The sequence below is a fragment of the Rhinatrema bivittatum genome, chromosome 1, assembly GCF_901001135.1.
Source record: "Rhinatrema bivittatum chromosome 1, aRhiBiv1.1, whole genome shotgun sequence".
In the NCBI taxonomy this organism is placed as follows: domain Eukaryota; kingdom Metazoa; phylum Chordata; class Amphibia; order Gymnophiona; family Rhinatrematidae; genus Rhinatrema; species Rhinatrema bivittatum.
Window position 1 is genome coordinate 154,601,939 of NC_042615.1, and position 12,365 is coordinate 154,614,303.

The 12,365-nt window shown below is 43.2% G+C and overlaps 1 protein-coding gene across 2 annotated transcripts in view; it reads left to right on the plus strand.

Annotated features, from left to right (window-relative positions):
• BEND4 (BEN domain containing 4) overlaps positions 1–12,365 on the plus strand; it is a 107,952-nt gene that overhangs the window by 72,095 nt on the left and 23,492 nt on the right. The gene's annotated exons all lie outside the window — the stretch shown is intronic.

Below are 12,365 nucleotides of genomic sequence, written 5' to 3' on the forward strand. Positions count from 1 at the left end.
CAAACGTTCCAGGAGAAAAGAAAGCAATATACTTAATGCTTCTGGAAATTGTATGCCGTTGTTACCCAAGTAAAGGTTTTATGGCAGTGGCTACTACAGAGCCCGCTTATTTGGTAGAAATTATTTATATTGCCCTGTAGCCACCTATCCCCTCCCATCTTATATGTAAAGTGAAAGGAAAACATGTTGAGTAACCACTCTTATCTTATGACGTATCACAAAGAACTTGATTGAATTATTTGCATGAAGTAGAAGAAATAATCTTCGATGTGACTTCCCCCTCTATTTTACACATGAAATTTTGAAAGAGAAAGTTGCTTGCCGTCTCAGTGAAGTAAAGATGTACCTTTATTTCCGGATGGCTTTAAGAGGGTAAATGTGTTTCAGAGGTGGTACATACATGAAGCTGTGTACTGGCAATATGCTCTGCATGTGAAACGGAGCTATATGTTGGGTAGGACTGAGAACAGTATGATCATGAGGGAGAAGTTTCAAGTGGTGGCTAGATGTCTTTGACACTAGATCTAGATATGAATCTTAATTGCACTGACCAATACTACCTATTCCTAGCTGTACAGATGCAGTGAACAAAGTTCTACTGCAGAACTTTAAAGCTTTCATTCAGCAGTCACATTGTAAAATAAACCTCTTTTTCACCCGGCAGTTTTAAGCCAGTGTTTTTCTTTTGGCCTTTCCACTATTTTTCCCACTCCTTTTGAAGGGTTTATTACATTTTGAGGGACTGCTGGAAACTTCTGGGCTCCTCAACTCCTGTACGACCTAAAGGCATCCCTAGTCACATGCAGGCCAGCGTTTTAACCGGATAACTTAAGTTATCCAGCTAAATAGTGCGTTATGAATATTTCCCATACTCTTTTGGCTAGCTTTTGGCTGGATAAGTCATTATCTGGCTAAGATTTAGCAGAATAAGTAAGAGGTGTGTTGGAGGTAGTCCAGGGCAGGGACGAGTTATCCAAATAACTTATTCAGCTAATTCCAAATATTGGAGTTAGCCAGATCTGTTATTCAGCTCTGTCTAGACTTGGCAGAGAGCAGTTCATTTATCCAGGATCATGTTTTTTATGTAGCTGGTTAAGTAGCTATGGTCAGCTTTTTTTTCTTAAGTTGGTGCCTACCAGCCAAGACCTCCCTCCCAATCCCCAGCCCTTAGACCCCTCCAGGTATGAAAAAAAGTCTTAGCTGTTGGTGCCACCTCTGTTTCTTTCCGATTCCAAACGTTTTCTCTGGAAGGTGATCCCATCCTCTCCCTAAACCTTTCACCCTTCTGGTACCTTGAGATCTTTAACCCAGATCATGATAAACCGCTACTGCGACCTGGGCCCAGCGCTTCTAGGGTTGCTTGGTGAGCTAGCTTTATGCTCCTGAGCAATGCTAGAAGGGCCGGGTGGTGATGGTGGCAGGAAGGGATAGGATGGGGCCACCTTTTAGAGAACTTGGAACCTGGAAAGAGGTGGTGGTGCCAATAGTTAAGCCACATTTTTTTTTTAATATCTAGAGGGGTGGGGGAGGTCTTGAGCTGGTTGGCAACATTGTGGGGGGGACATAGATTCGAGTCGCTAGGCCTATGTTCCAGCTTTGGGTAGTAAAAAAAAAAAAAAAAACCCAGGCTGGACAACTTTACACTTAATCAGTAATATTCCAAAGCCGGTCAGGTGTAAAATTATTTGGATAAAGGTAGCTGGATAAGTTGAGGATAATTCAGTGGGGCAAACATCCCACTGAATATTCCCGATTAAAGTTATCTGTTCTATTGTGTTTGAATATTGGCCTTGTGATCTTTTTTGGTATTGTCGTCAAACAGTTATATCATTGAGCAATTTTTCCGGTTACCTAAGTTCACATGTTCATGTGACAATTGAGCCTGAAGAAATTGTCACTATAAAAGCTCTGCCAGAATCATAAATACTAACTATTGAATTGACACATACAGGGGTGGTCCCACATACCTTTGTACATTTCCTGGTCCCTGAGATAGCTGGCTGTCTCCTGCTAGGAAGGAAGGTTTGAAACACAAAATGAGGTTTACAAATTCAAAGATTTTAAAATGTAGTGTTAGCAGTAAAATGAATGACGTATAAATTACATTTGTTTGGATGCACTGTTAGCATTTTTACTGGTCTTATCGTACATGAATACTTATCCCCGCTGTATAAGTACTGCATAAGTCCAGTAGTGTTTATAACAAGTATTGGTGAGGTCCATAGTCAGCTGCTAAAGTTAGTCTGATAAACTTGTCTGACTAGCTAAGCCTGGATATTCAGCGGTGCCCCACGCCATTGAACATACCTAACTGATAGCCATGTTTATCTGGCTAACATTAGGTTTGCTGTTTCTGTCCTAAAGTTATTAGCATATGTTGGCCGGAAACCATTGCTCCACCTTGGGAACACCCCTGGACCACTCCTACCATGGCTGGATAAGTTTTCAGCTGACTAAACACGTATCCAGCCATGTCAGGGGTGATTAGACCAGTGGAATTTCATATCACAGCATTTGTCCGGACAAACACACCAAGTGTGGACCTCCTTGTATTTTTAGAGCTACATTTCTGGACAGCGCTAAACCCTCCTTAAAGTAAAGACTTTCTAAGTGAAATATACGCAAGTCCTGCAGCGATGCAGTTAAGATGTATTTTTGAGTGCTAGAATTTGCCCTTGAGGTGTGTGTGTGTGTATGTTTTTATTACTTCACACCCTGGCATTTTCACATCATATGAAAAATTCCACTGTTTCAAGAAAGTTGCTTGTTTTTCCCAAACTTTCACAAAGACGTTTCTTGTGTTTTGTGCCTGTGACTTTAGAAAAACAAAAGTTACTGAACTAGGCTATATAGCAGCATCTTAAACTGTTGCTTCTGCTTTGAGAGAGAGATTCTATTTGTAAAGGAGGATTTTTGACCAGACTTTTAAGAAGAACATAGGAGTGTAAGTTGGTGTTAGGTATCTTTGTTTGCATAAACCCAGTTGAAGTTAACCTCTTTCACTTCTGCTTAAAGCCTTTCCCAATGTTTGATTTTTTTTATTTTTTTATTTTTTAAATAAGTACAAAATAAAAATGGAACACTTATTATATTCAGTCATTCCAGACTATTCCATCTACCATCAGACTGATTTTAGACGTTTTCAGTTGTTTCTGGTACCTTAATCCTTTTTTCCCCTCAACTGCAGTTAAACTATTCCACAGAGCTGGGCATGTAGCTGAGAAGGACCTAATCTGTAGGTGTTTTGAAAGAAAAACCTTCACCCTTGGGAGCTGTAAAAGATGTTTATTAACCAAATGCAGGCTCCTACCCACTTCATACTACTTTAATCTCCCCTTCAAATGGGAGACGGGGGGGAAACGTATTCCTCTCGGCATCTTAAATGCCATCACCAGGTTTTTAAATGTATTTATTGGCAGCCACTGTGAGCTCCGTATCCATGAACCAGCAGATGTTAAAGCTGCCCACAGCAAATCAGCTGTGATTTACACAGTAGTAGACTGCACTGGTGGGCATAGCCAAGCTTGCAGTTTCAGAGCCAGGTATCAACCTGGTGATCCACTAACAAGGGTGACCTTGTGATTTGCATTATTGCATGGAAATAAGGAAGGAGCATCAGTAGTCCTTTAAGCTGGCATCTAGCAACATTTTATTTGCCTGGTGACGGCATCACTTCCTACCAAGCTCTCTTGGTTTTCCTTTTAACATATTTTAGTGATTATAGTAAATAATGCATCAAGGTCCATTCACTCTGACTGCTTGATTAGCTGATATGCTCACCACTTCTTGCTGCTCAACGCTGGTGTTATTGCATTTTGGGGAAACAGCAAACTGTCCCATTGCACACAGCTGGGAGAAAACATTCCTCCTCTGCAAAGGGCATTAAATAAAACTATATAATCGCCTACACATATGAAATTCATTGGCTCTTTCTAAAAAGTTGCCTCCACTTGAGTAAGTTTTCAAACGTTATGCATGGAAAATTAGTCTCTGCACATAAGTAGCCTGTATTCTTGTATTTGCTAGTTTGTAAACATCGAAAGCGCGCACACATTTTCCAGCATAAAAGAGGGTGCTCTAGAGATGTTGCAGGGCGGAGTTAAGAGGCAGAAATGGAAGTTGTGGTTTAATGTGTATAAATGATTTAGGTGAATACATTAGCCATCTTATTCATGCACTTTTACACCTGCTAATTGAGTAGCGCAAGTGATATCAGGCTAGTCCGTCTCTCTTTTTGGGTGGGAGAACTAGGGGGAAGTAATCTGTGGTCTGAGTGACCTGGAGATGGACTGCATGAACTGGTAGAAGTATTGGCAAAGTGGTGATTTCAAATACATGTCTATATTTCAGTATATACTTGTCTGACCCAGCATGACAATTTATGTTTTTATGCATATAAATCGGGGTTTTCATGCATACATATCTTTCATGCATAAAATGTGTATACATTTATAAAATAGGTAGAGAAAGTAAGCACTTTCAAAGTATTGCAAATGTTTGTGCATATATGATTGTTTTAAATAAAAAAAAAACAAAAACCAAAATAATTATACACACTTCCAAGTGGTGTCCTAGTCCCCAACAAAGCTGAATCTATTTTTCTTGCACTGACTTTCAGCCATTCATTGAAACTTCTTATGTAGGGTTTCTTTTCCTCCTTATATAAATAGATAACATGCAGGGGTAATATCTTCAAATGGTTTTATCTTTTACACATACCATGGCATGAATGAACCTCACTTGTAAGCCAGAGTATATTGAATATGATCTCAGTCTCTCAAATTTACTGTTAACGCCTGTCTTAATAGTTGCATTGTGCTAAAGACAACTTCATTCTGGAGTTCATAGGATGTAATAAGTAAGGCAACACAGCAAGGTGCACTGAGGTCTCTTAATCAGGCTGTGGCATCCAATAGGGAGGTGCAGAAGGGACAGATTCGTCTGATTCGGTATTCGTATTCGTTGGGTCCCAAATACGTTGCATTCGTTCAAGGGGGGACCCAATCTGTTATGTTTTATTCGTTTTCCAGTTCCCATTAAAGTCAATGGGGGAAGTATTTGCAGCCTATTTTTGGCTTCAGAATTGGGGCTTTCTTATCAATTCTGATGAAACTTCTGGGGATCAATCAGAACAAGAAAAGAGCACCAAGTGGCAAAGTGGCACCAAAGTGGCATGAATAGCCTAAGGCACTGTAAAGGGGGAAAGGGGTACCAGGAGTGGCAAGAGTGCTTTAACAGAGGCACAAAGCACAGTAGTGAGAGTCAAAAACACACCATAGCTTCAAATGAGAGCACCGATAACAGATGCATGAACCCTCGAAGGCAGCACGACAGGCAAAGCAGCAAGACGAGTGGTATCAACATCCTACAGCACAATGAAGGGGGAACATAGCAAGCAGAAAGACTAGCACCAACACACTGAGGAACCATGATAGTGGCAAGAACACCACAAGGAGTAGAGTGAGTCATCTGGTGTATGGTAGCAAGGCAGAATGACGAAAGCTGATAGGCTGGCAGAGCGGAGGTAGTCAGGTCCCTGTGGTTTTGATAGGGGCAAGACAGGCTGGCCCCAGGGAGAGTTCCCTTTCCTTTGCACAGGAAAGAGCTCCCTGGAATGGGTTTGCCCCTAGAGTGTAGCACGAGCCTTCAAAGCGTGGTGACATGGAAGAAGTCTCACTGTGAACAGCGGTTCAACATTGGTCAACAGGTACTAAGAGAGGCTGGCTACCCCGGGGAGAGTTACCTTTCCTTTGAGCAGGGAAAGGCCCCCCAGAATGGGTTGTCCCCTAGAGTGTATAATGGTACAGATTGTTAGAATTTAAGCATGTGCAAACAGATCATGACTTCATGAGCAAGATGGAGGAGGTTCTCTGCTCTACCCTGAAACTAAAAGAAAATTGTTTTATTTAAGGATCCATGCTGTGAAGGATTAGTATTTTGAATTGGCAGAGACTGAGGTTTCCCTTTGCAATGAGGGTTCAGCCGTTAGAACCAAAAGAAGTGTTGACATCATCTCCCACCCAAATCTACAATATCGACCTATGTTGACTTTGTACCCTACAGTGCCTCTGTAAACTATGGGACAGAGGTTGAACTAGAGTACGACTACCACCTTTTCTATAGTACTAGAAGAAACATTAATGTTGGCACCTAAGAAAGATTTAGGGAACATGGCCCCCATATTATGAAGGTCTTGAAAAAACTATTGAGCATATGAAATACACAAGCTCCAAACATCTTAAGTCAGCTTTTTATGTTCATACATTCCAAATGTGGACTAACAGGCACAGCATTAGAGGATAAAGTTCAAGCCCTTGGGCCGCGTGAGAGGTATGGGAAGGCAGCTCTGATCTTTTTTCTTCTAAAAAGTTTTTCTTGCCTGGAGAACAGCACTAAAATGCCCCATACCAAGCGGAAAGCACGGCTTCGTGAAAGTCTGTCGATACCTGGGTCAGGAGATCCAGCCCAGGCTACAATACCTGCTTTCTTTACCTCGACACCCCAGCCGCGGTGGACAGGGACGCGGAGCGTACGTCTCAGGCCGATGAGATCTCGTTAAGTCCCGGAGCGCCCGAGACTCCCTCCCCACCACAGCATACGGAGAGCCGCGAGATGACACAGGCAACCTTGCAGGGGAACCTCGCGGGGCCTTGTGCCCAGGAAGAGAGAGACCCGGAGGGAACACCATCCCTGGGTACATTGTTGCCCGGCCCGTTGTTGTCAGAGGGAAGGGACACTGTCACTGGAGCCGCTAGTGCTGGTGAGTCTCGACAATTAACCTCCTTCCTTGTAAGGCCTGAGGTAGTAACAATGGATTCTATATGGGATGCTTTAGCCGCTGTTGAGAATGCTGTTAACCTTTCCAAAATGTGTGTGGATTCAAACAAATGCAGTAGTGAAAATGAAAGGAGAGCTGAGAAGCAAGAACAGAAAATCCAGGATATTGAAGAGAAAGTTAAAAAGTTGGAAAGTTTTCAATACCATGCAATACAAAGAGAGACCGTGATTGATAAAAAAAAATAGAAAATATGGAGAACACGATTAGAAGTACTAACATCAGTCTTAAATTTTCCTGTGATTTCTCATATAATGCCGATGGAATTGTTTAAAAAATATTTAAACGTTATATTGAAAGTTCCTACAGAGGCTGTTCCTTTAATTACTAAGGCATATTATATGCCATCAAAGAGAGATGAACAGCAAAATCAAGTGCAGCAGGCTTCATTGAATATTACGGATATATTGGAACTCTCACACGAGGACATGGTTCAAGAGAGAGGAACCTTATTTGTATCCTTTGCGTTCTTGTCTGAGAAGAACAATATATTTAAGGTTATTCTTCCGCAACAGATCTATAGAATTCTATGGCCAAAAGGTTTGGCTTTTTCCTGATATCACGAGGTCAACTCAGGAAAGGAGGAAAAAATTTCTGCAAATGAAAGAAGAAGTGATGGCTATTTGTTCCAAGTTTTTGCTTCGTTACCCTTGTAAATGCGTAGTCAAGTATATGGAATCCGTATATGTTTTTTTTTTGAACCATCACAACTTTGTTTCTTTATTGATTCTCACCAATTATCTGCGACATAGCCAGTAACAGTGGGCGCTAAGTAGAAATGTATCGGTTTGGAATTGGCCTCCTTAATATTTCTTTTTTCTTGTTACATGAAAATTTGCGCTCCTTAGAGTTTCCACTACTCCCCCACATATTGCTTAATTATTTTGTTGGTTATTGTTATATTATATTTTGGGATAAATTTCCTATAAGAGTGAATACTATGTAACCACTTTTTCAATCACAATGGTTCATTTGTGTATTTATGTAAAATCCAATAAATAAAAAATTAAAAAAAAAAAAAAAAGGTCAAGCCCTTGTAGGGACATAAGGCCTGGCCGGACAGGCACAGCATTCGAGGATTTTCTTTGTGCAGGTATGTTGTGGTTTGATCTGTCACTTCTTCTTGAACTGGTTCACTGCCAGAATAACATGGCATTTTTTTCATTTCTGAAAGATAATTCAACAGAGGATGCTTTTAGAGCAATAGAGACTGCCATTTGTGAAGCAAGAACTGAGCTGGAGATTATTTGTGAATACCCAGAAGCTATTAACTGTACTTCAGCACTGAAATTAGAAATACCAGAACAAAACTCAGACCGGCACAGTGTTTGAGGTCAGGCCCTTGTAGGGACGTGGACAGTGGATGGACAGGCTCAGCATTTTATTCATCTTGCCATTCACAGGGAAAATTTGGAAAACCAAGCAAAGGCAGGTTTATTTTCAAAAACACTAGCATTTCCATCAACTCTGGTGCCAGCCTTGAGCGGTGAGGGCTCATGATATCCCCTGTCATTGAAAATACATGTTCACTGGGCACACTGGTTGGTGGACATGACAGATATCGCTGAGCCACTTTGGCTAGATGTGGCCAGACAGTGGACGTGTGTGCCCAATATGCCAGCAGATCTGTCTGCATGTCCTCTGAAGGCTCTGAGAGATACCGTGTCACTGACAGTTGTGCTGGTGTCTCCTTTGCTTGGGTGGCCTCAGAGTCACTCATGCCAGCTGCTTTCTCTCTAGCCCATAGCACAAAAGAAGAATCTTTATGGGCAACATGCCTTTGGCATACTGAAGTGGAGGAGGAGGAGGTACTGGCTGTCGCTGACAGTGCTGCTCCTGCTTGGGCTAGCACAACTCTCTGAAGTGCCCGCTGTTTCCTCCTCTGCTTCACGCCTAATCTGTCTCTGCCTATGGTGCTCCTGTTCATGGACTTTTGCTAACAGCAGGACCTTCACCAATAGGAGACAATCGTACTGTAGGGCATTTCCCTTTCACACTGGGATCACAGACTGTGGTGAGCATGTATGTGTGGTATTCTGTTAAAAGCCTTAATCTCTCTTGCACTTGCTGCTGCAAAATGTCCAGACAATTCAGCACCTCAGCTGTCATTCCCTCTTCCTGTTTAAAGCCCTCCAAATTTTCATCCAGGAAATTAACAATAGCGATGATGTCAGCTAAGGTGACACTTCTGGAACTCAGCTCCTCTGTGGCATCCTTGAAGGGCTGCAGGATTTTTACCAGCTGACTCATGACTAACCAATCATGATGCCCTAGGGGATTCTGCACACCTATGTCCATTGAACCAGAAAGTTCATGAAGGGGTGTCTGCAGCATCATATGGGTGGAATTCCACCAGGTGGCAATGTCTTGAATGAGACGCTTGTGAGGCATCTCCAAATCAGTCTGCTTTTGTCGGAGAACCTGCCCTGCCTTCACACTTCTGTGGAAGTGTGCTGCTATGTTCCTGCACTTGTGTATTAAGTCCTGCAGGTATCCATTCTCTTGGTGCTTGGACTCCAACCCCAAAGCTGACTTCACTACTAGGTGCAGAGTGTGTGCAAAACATTGGATGCTCTTAAAGTGTCCCTCGGTTTATTGCCTTAACCATGTTTGCACCATTGTCTGTGACACAGAACCCTGCCTGAGGATGCCTGTCTTGCTGGTGTAGTTGCCAGCCCTCCAGCATCTGTCTGATGCATGCTAGAATATTGGCTGCAGTATGGGCCTGGTCCATCAGGTGGGTGTGCAGTAAAGTCCAACTCCACCCTGATACTTGTTCACTAATAGAGCTGCTGCTTGCCCCTGCCTCAGCCAGGACCCATCAGTGTGCTGTCAGGGAGAGGTAAGAGTGTGCAGCATTCATGGCGGTCCAGATATCACAGGTGAAATGCACACTCCCCTCTGCCTTAGCTAGCAGCGCTTGGATGAGACTGCGACACTGCTTGTACCGGGGATGACCTTTCTGCTAAATGTGGTTCTGGAGGGGACTTTGTAATTTGGAAGTACGACCTTCAGAAAATGCTTGAAACCCACATTCTCCACTATCTGCTAGGGCTGGTCATCAAGGGCAATCATTTCCCCAATGCTCCTGGTTACAACTTTGGAGGCTGCTTGTCTCCTACCCCGGGATAGCATTACCTCACTCCACTCCATTTCCTCCATGGTGGGTTGTCGCTTCTGCCACATGTGGCAGGCCAGCAACCCCCTGACCTGACTGCTAGAAGGGGCTGAGGGTGTGGGGTAACTCTGCTCCTTTTCAACCACTTTATGCTGCTTGGAAGGGGTCCCCTGATTGGTACTGCCACCATCCCCAGATGGCAGTACTGTTGTTGGGTGTTGCCTCTTCATATGATGCATCATGCCAAAATTAGATAATGTCCCATTTGCTTGCCTCTGCTAATAGCCCTGCCACAGTAATTACACGGAGCAAAATTCGGGTCCTCCGTCACATTAAAGTGGCTCCAGATTGCAGATGTCTTTCGTGATCCTCCCTTCTGTATAGCCTTGGGGGTGCATGCTGGCACTGGAGCTGAAGTAGTGGGTGCACCCTCAGAAGCAATGCCAGGGGCATCAGTCACACTCTGTGCCTGCACTGATTGCTCTTCCTCCTCCTCCTCCTCCTCATCAGTTTCATCTCTCCCCTGCTGCACTGAAATGGAGGCTAAGATAGGACTAACGAATCCTCCTTAAACTTTGTCAGCTATTACTACTTCCGTTTCTGATGAGAATCCCACACAAGATGATTCTTCATCCGAATCAGAAGCAAACAGTGCCTGTGCTGCATTGTCAATGCTAAGTCGAGACTGCTGTCCCACTGCTGCTTTTGGGTGTCTACATTTTGTCTGGCATGACTCAGCCTCCTCTTCCCTCACCTCCAAAACTGTAGGGTCAGAAACAGGTGGTGGCGATTACATTATGTTTAGATTTCATTTTTTTCCCGGATGGAACTGCCTCCCCCGCCAAAGAGTTTAGATTGCAACAGGTCCATTTTTAACTTTAATGGGGGACTGGCACTAGTGCCTTTTGAAGTGCCTCCTCTGCCAGTCCCAATCACTCGACCACATCTAGCTTTCCCTGACATTTTGGATTTAATGTCACTGCCTAGTACCTACTAGGGATTTCAATTAAAAGAGGCCCAGTGGGGGATTGGCTTCATAGACCACTGCTGTCCCAATATACTTGAGTCTGCAAAACTGTTTGCCCACGGGCACAGTGCTTGATGTGCACTAATGGAATGTGTGTGCACACACAGAGCTTGTAACTACAAAAGAGGCCCACTGGGGATTTGGCTTCACAGACACCCACTGTCCCAATATTCTTGAGTCTGCAAAACTACCCAGTGCCCACTGGCACTGATGCCCAGTGCTCAGAGAGACTGAGTGAGTTCAATTTAAAAAAAAATGCAGTTAACAAAAAAGCTGGAATTGTTGGCACAGCAAGAAAATCGATGAAATATATTTTAATGGAAATTCTAGCAAACTAGCTAGAAATTGAATATATCTCTCCCACCCATAACACCCAAATGGTGCTTGCAACCTACCCCAGGGGGTGAATTAAGCAGCAAAATGCCACTGCTAGCAGCTTCTCTCCGTGGCACAGAGAAGACTTTCTCAGATCAACTAAAAAAAAAAAAAGTGCTTTAAAAAAACAGGGCTAGCTTTCACTGCAGCCAAATGCAGAACAAATATATTTTTCTATCTAAGTAGCTAGCCTAGCTAGCAATTGAATACAGATTTGAGAACTCAGACTACCTTTTGAGTACAGCCACTTTCCGCAGACCAGACCACCTCCCCAGATCACCCCTGCAAAGAGAGTGCATGGCACGCCGCGTGCTTAAGTATATATTGCTGGGACATCAGCAAAAGCGTCACCGACCACTGAGTGAGAGCGCGATTGGCTGCATTGCAAAAATTCTTATCGCTGATATGTTGCATTCTGGTCTCCTTGCCAACCTGTCCGACCTACTCTGACAGGGCTGTGAGGTCACTGATGACTCACAGGAAAGGACTGGTTTTTGGCTATGGATACATCCAAATGGCGTTCTCCTATTTCAAATGGCTGCTAAGAAATCACTGCGAGCACGCGGCGCCAAATGTATGGAACGGATGATATGTTATATTCGTGGGAAATCCTGAGTTTCACGACCCCACGAATACAACGAATATGGACATATATGTTGCAAACGAATGCACACCGCTAGTATCCAATGTAATTAGGACTATTTCTGTATCTGTCTGCCATACTTTTCTTGACCTCCGCATGCATCTCTGGATATTTGACTATCTTCTGTCTCTCCATGTAACCTATAGCTTACTCACTTGGTCCTGACACTTCTGTTAGCAGTGCTGTTAGTGTTCCTTCTCTTTTACCACATTGTCCAGTTTGTTGCATCAAGACTTTTTATTAGTTGGAATGGAAATGTCCTAAAGTGATCACAATTCTTCATTCTCTACAGTTCAAGGGTCATGACAGCAGACATTTCAGGTACAGTGATATATTTACACAGTTTTCAGTTGATGAACCATGCCAC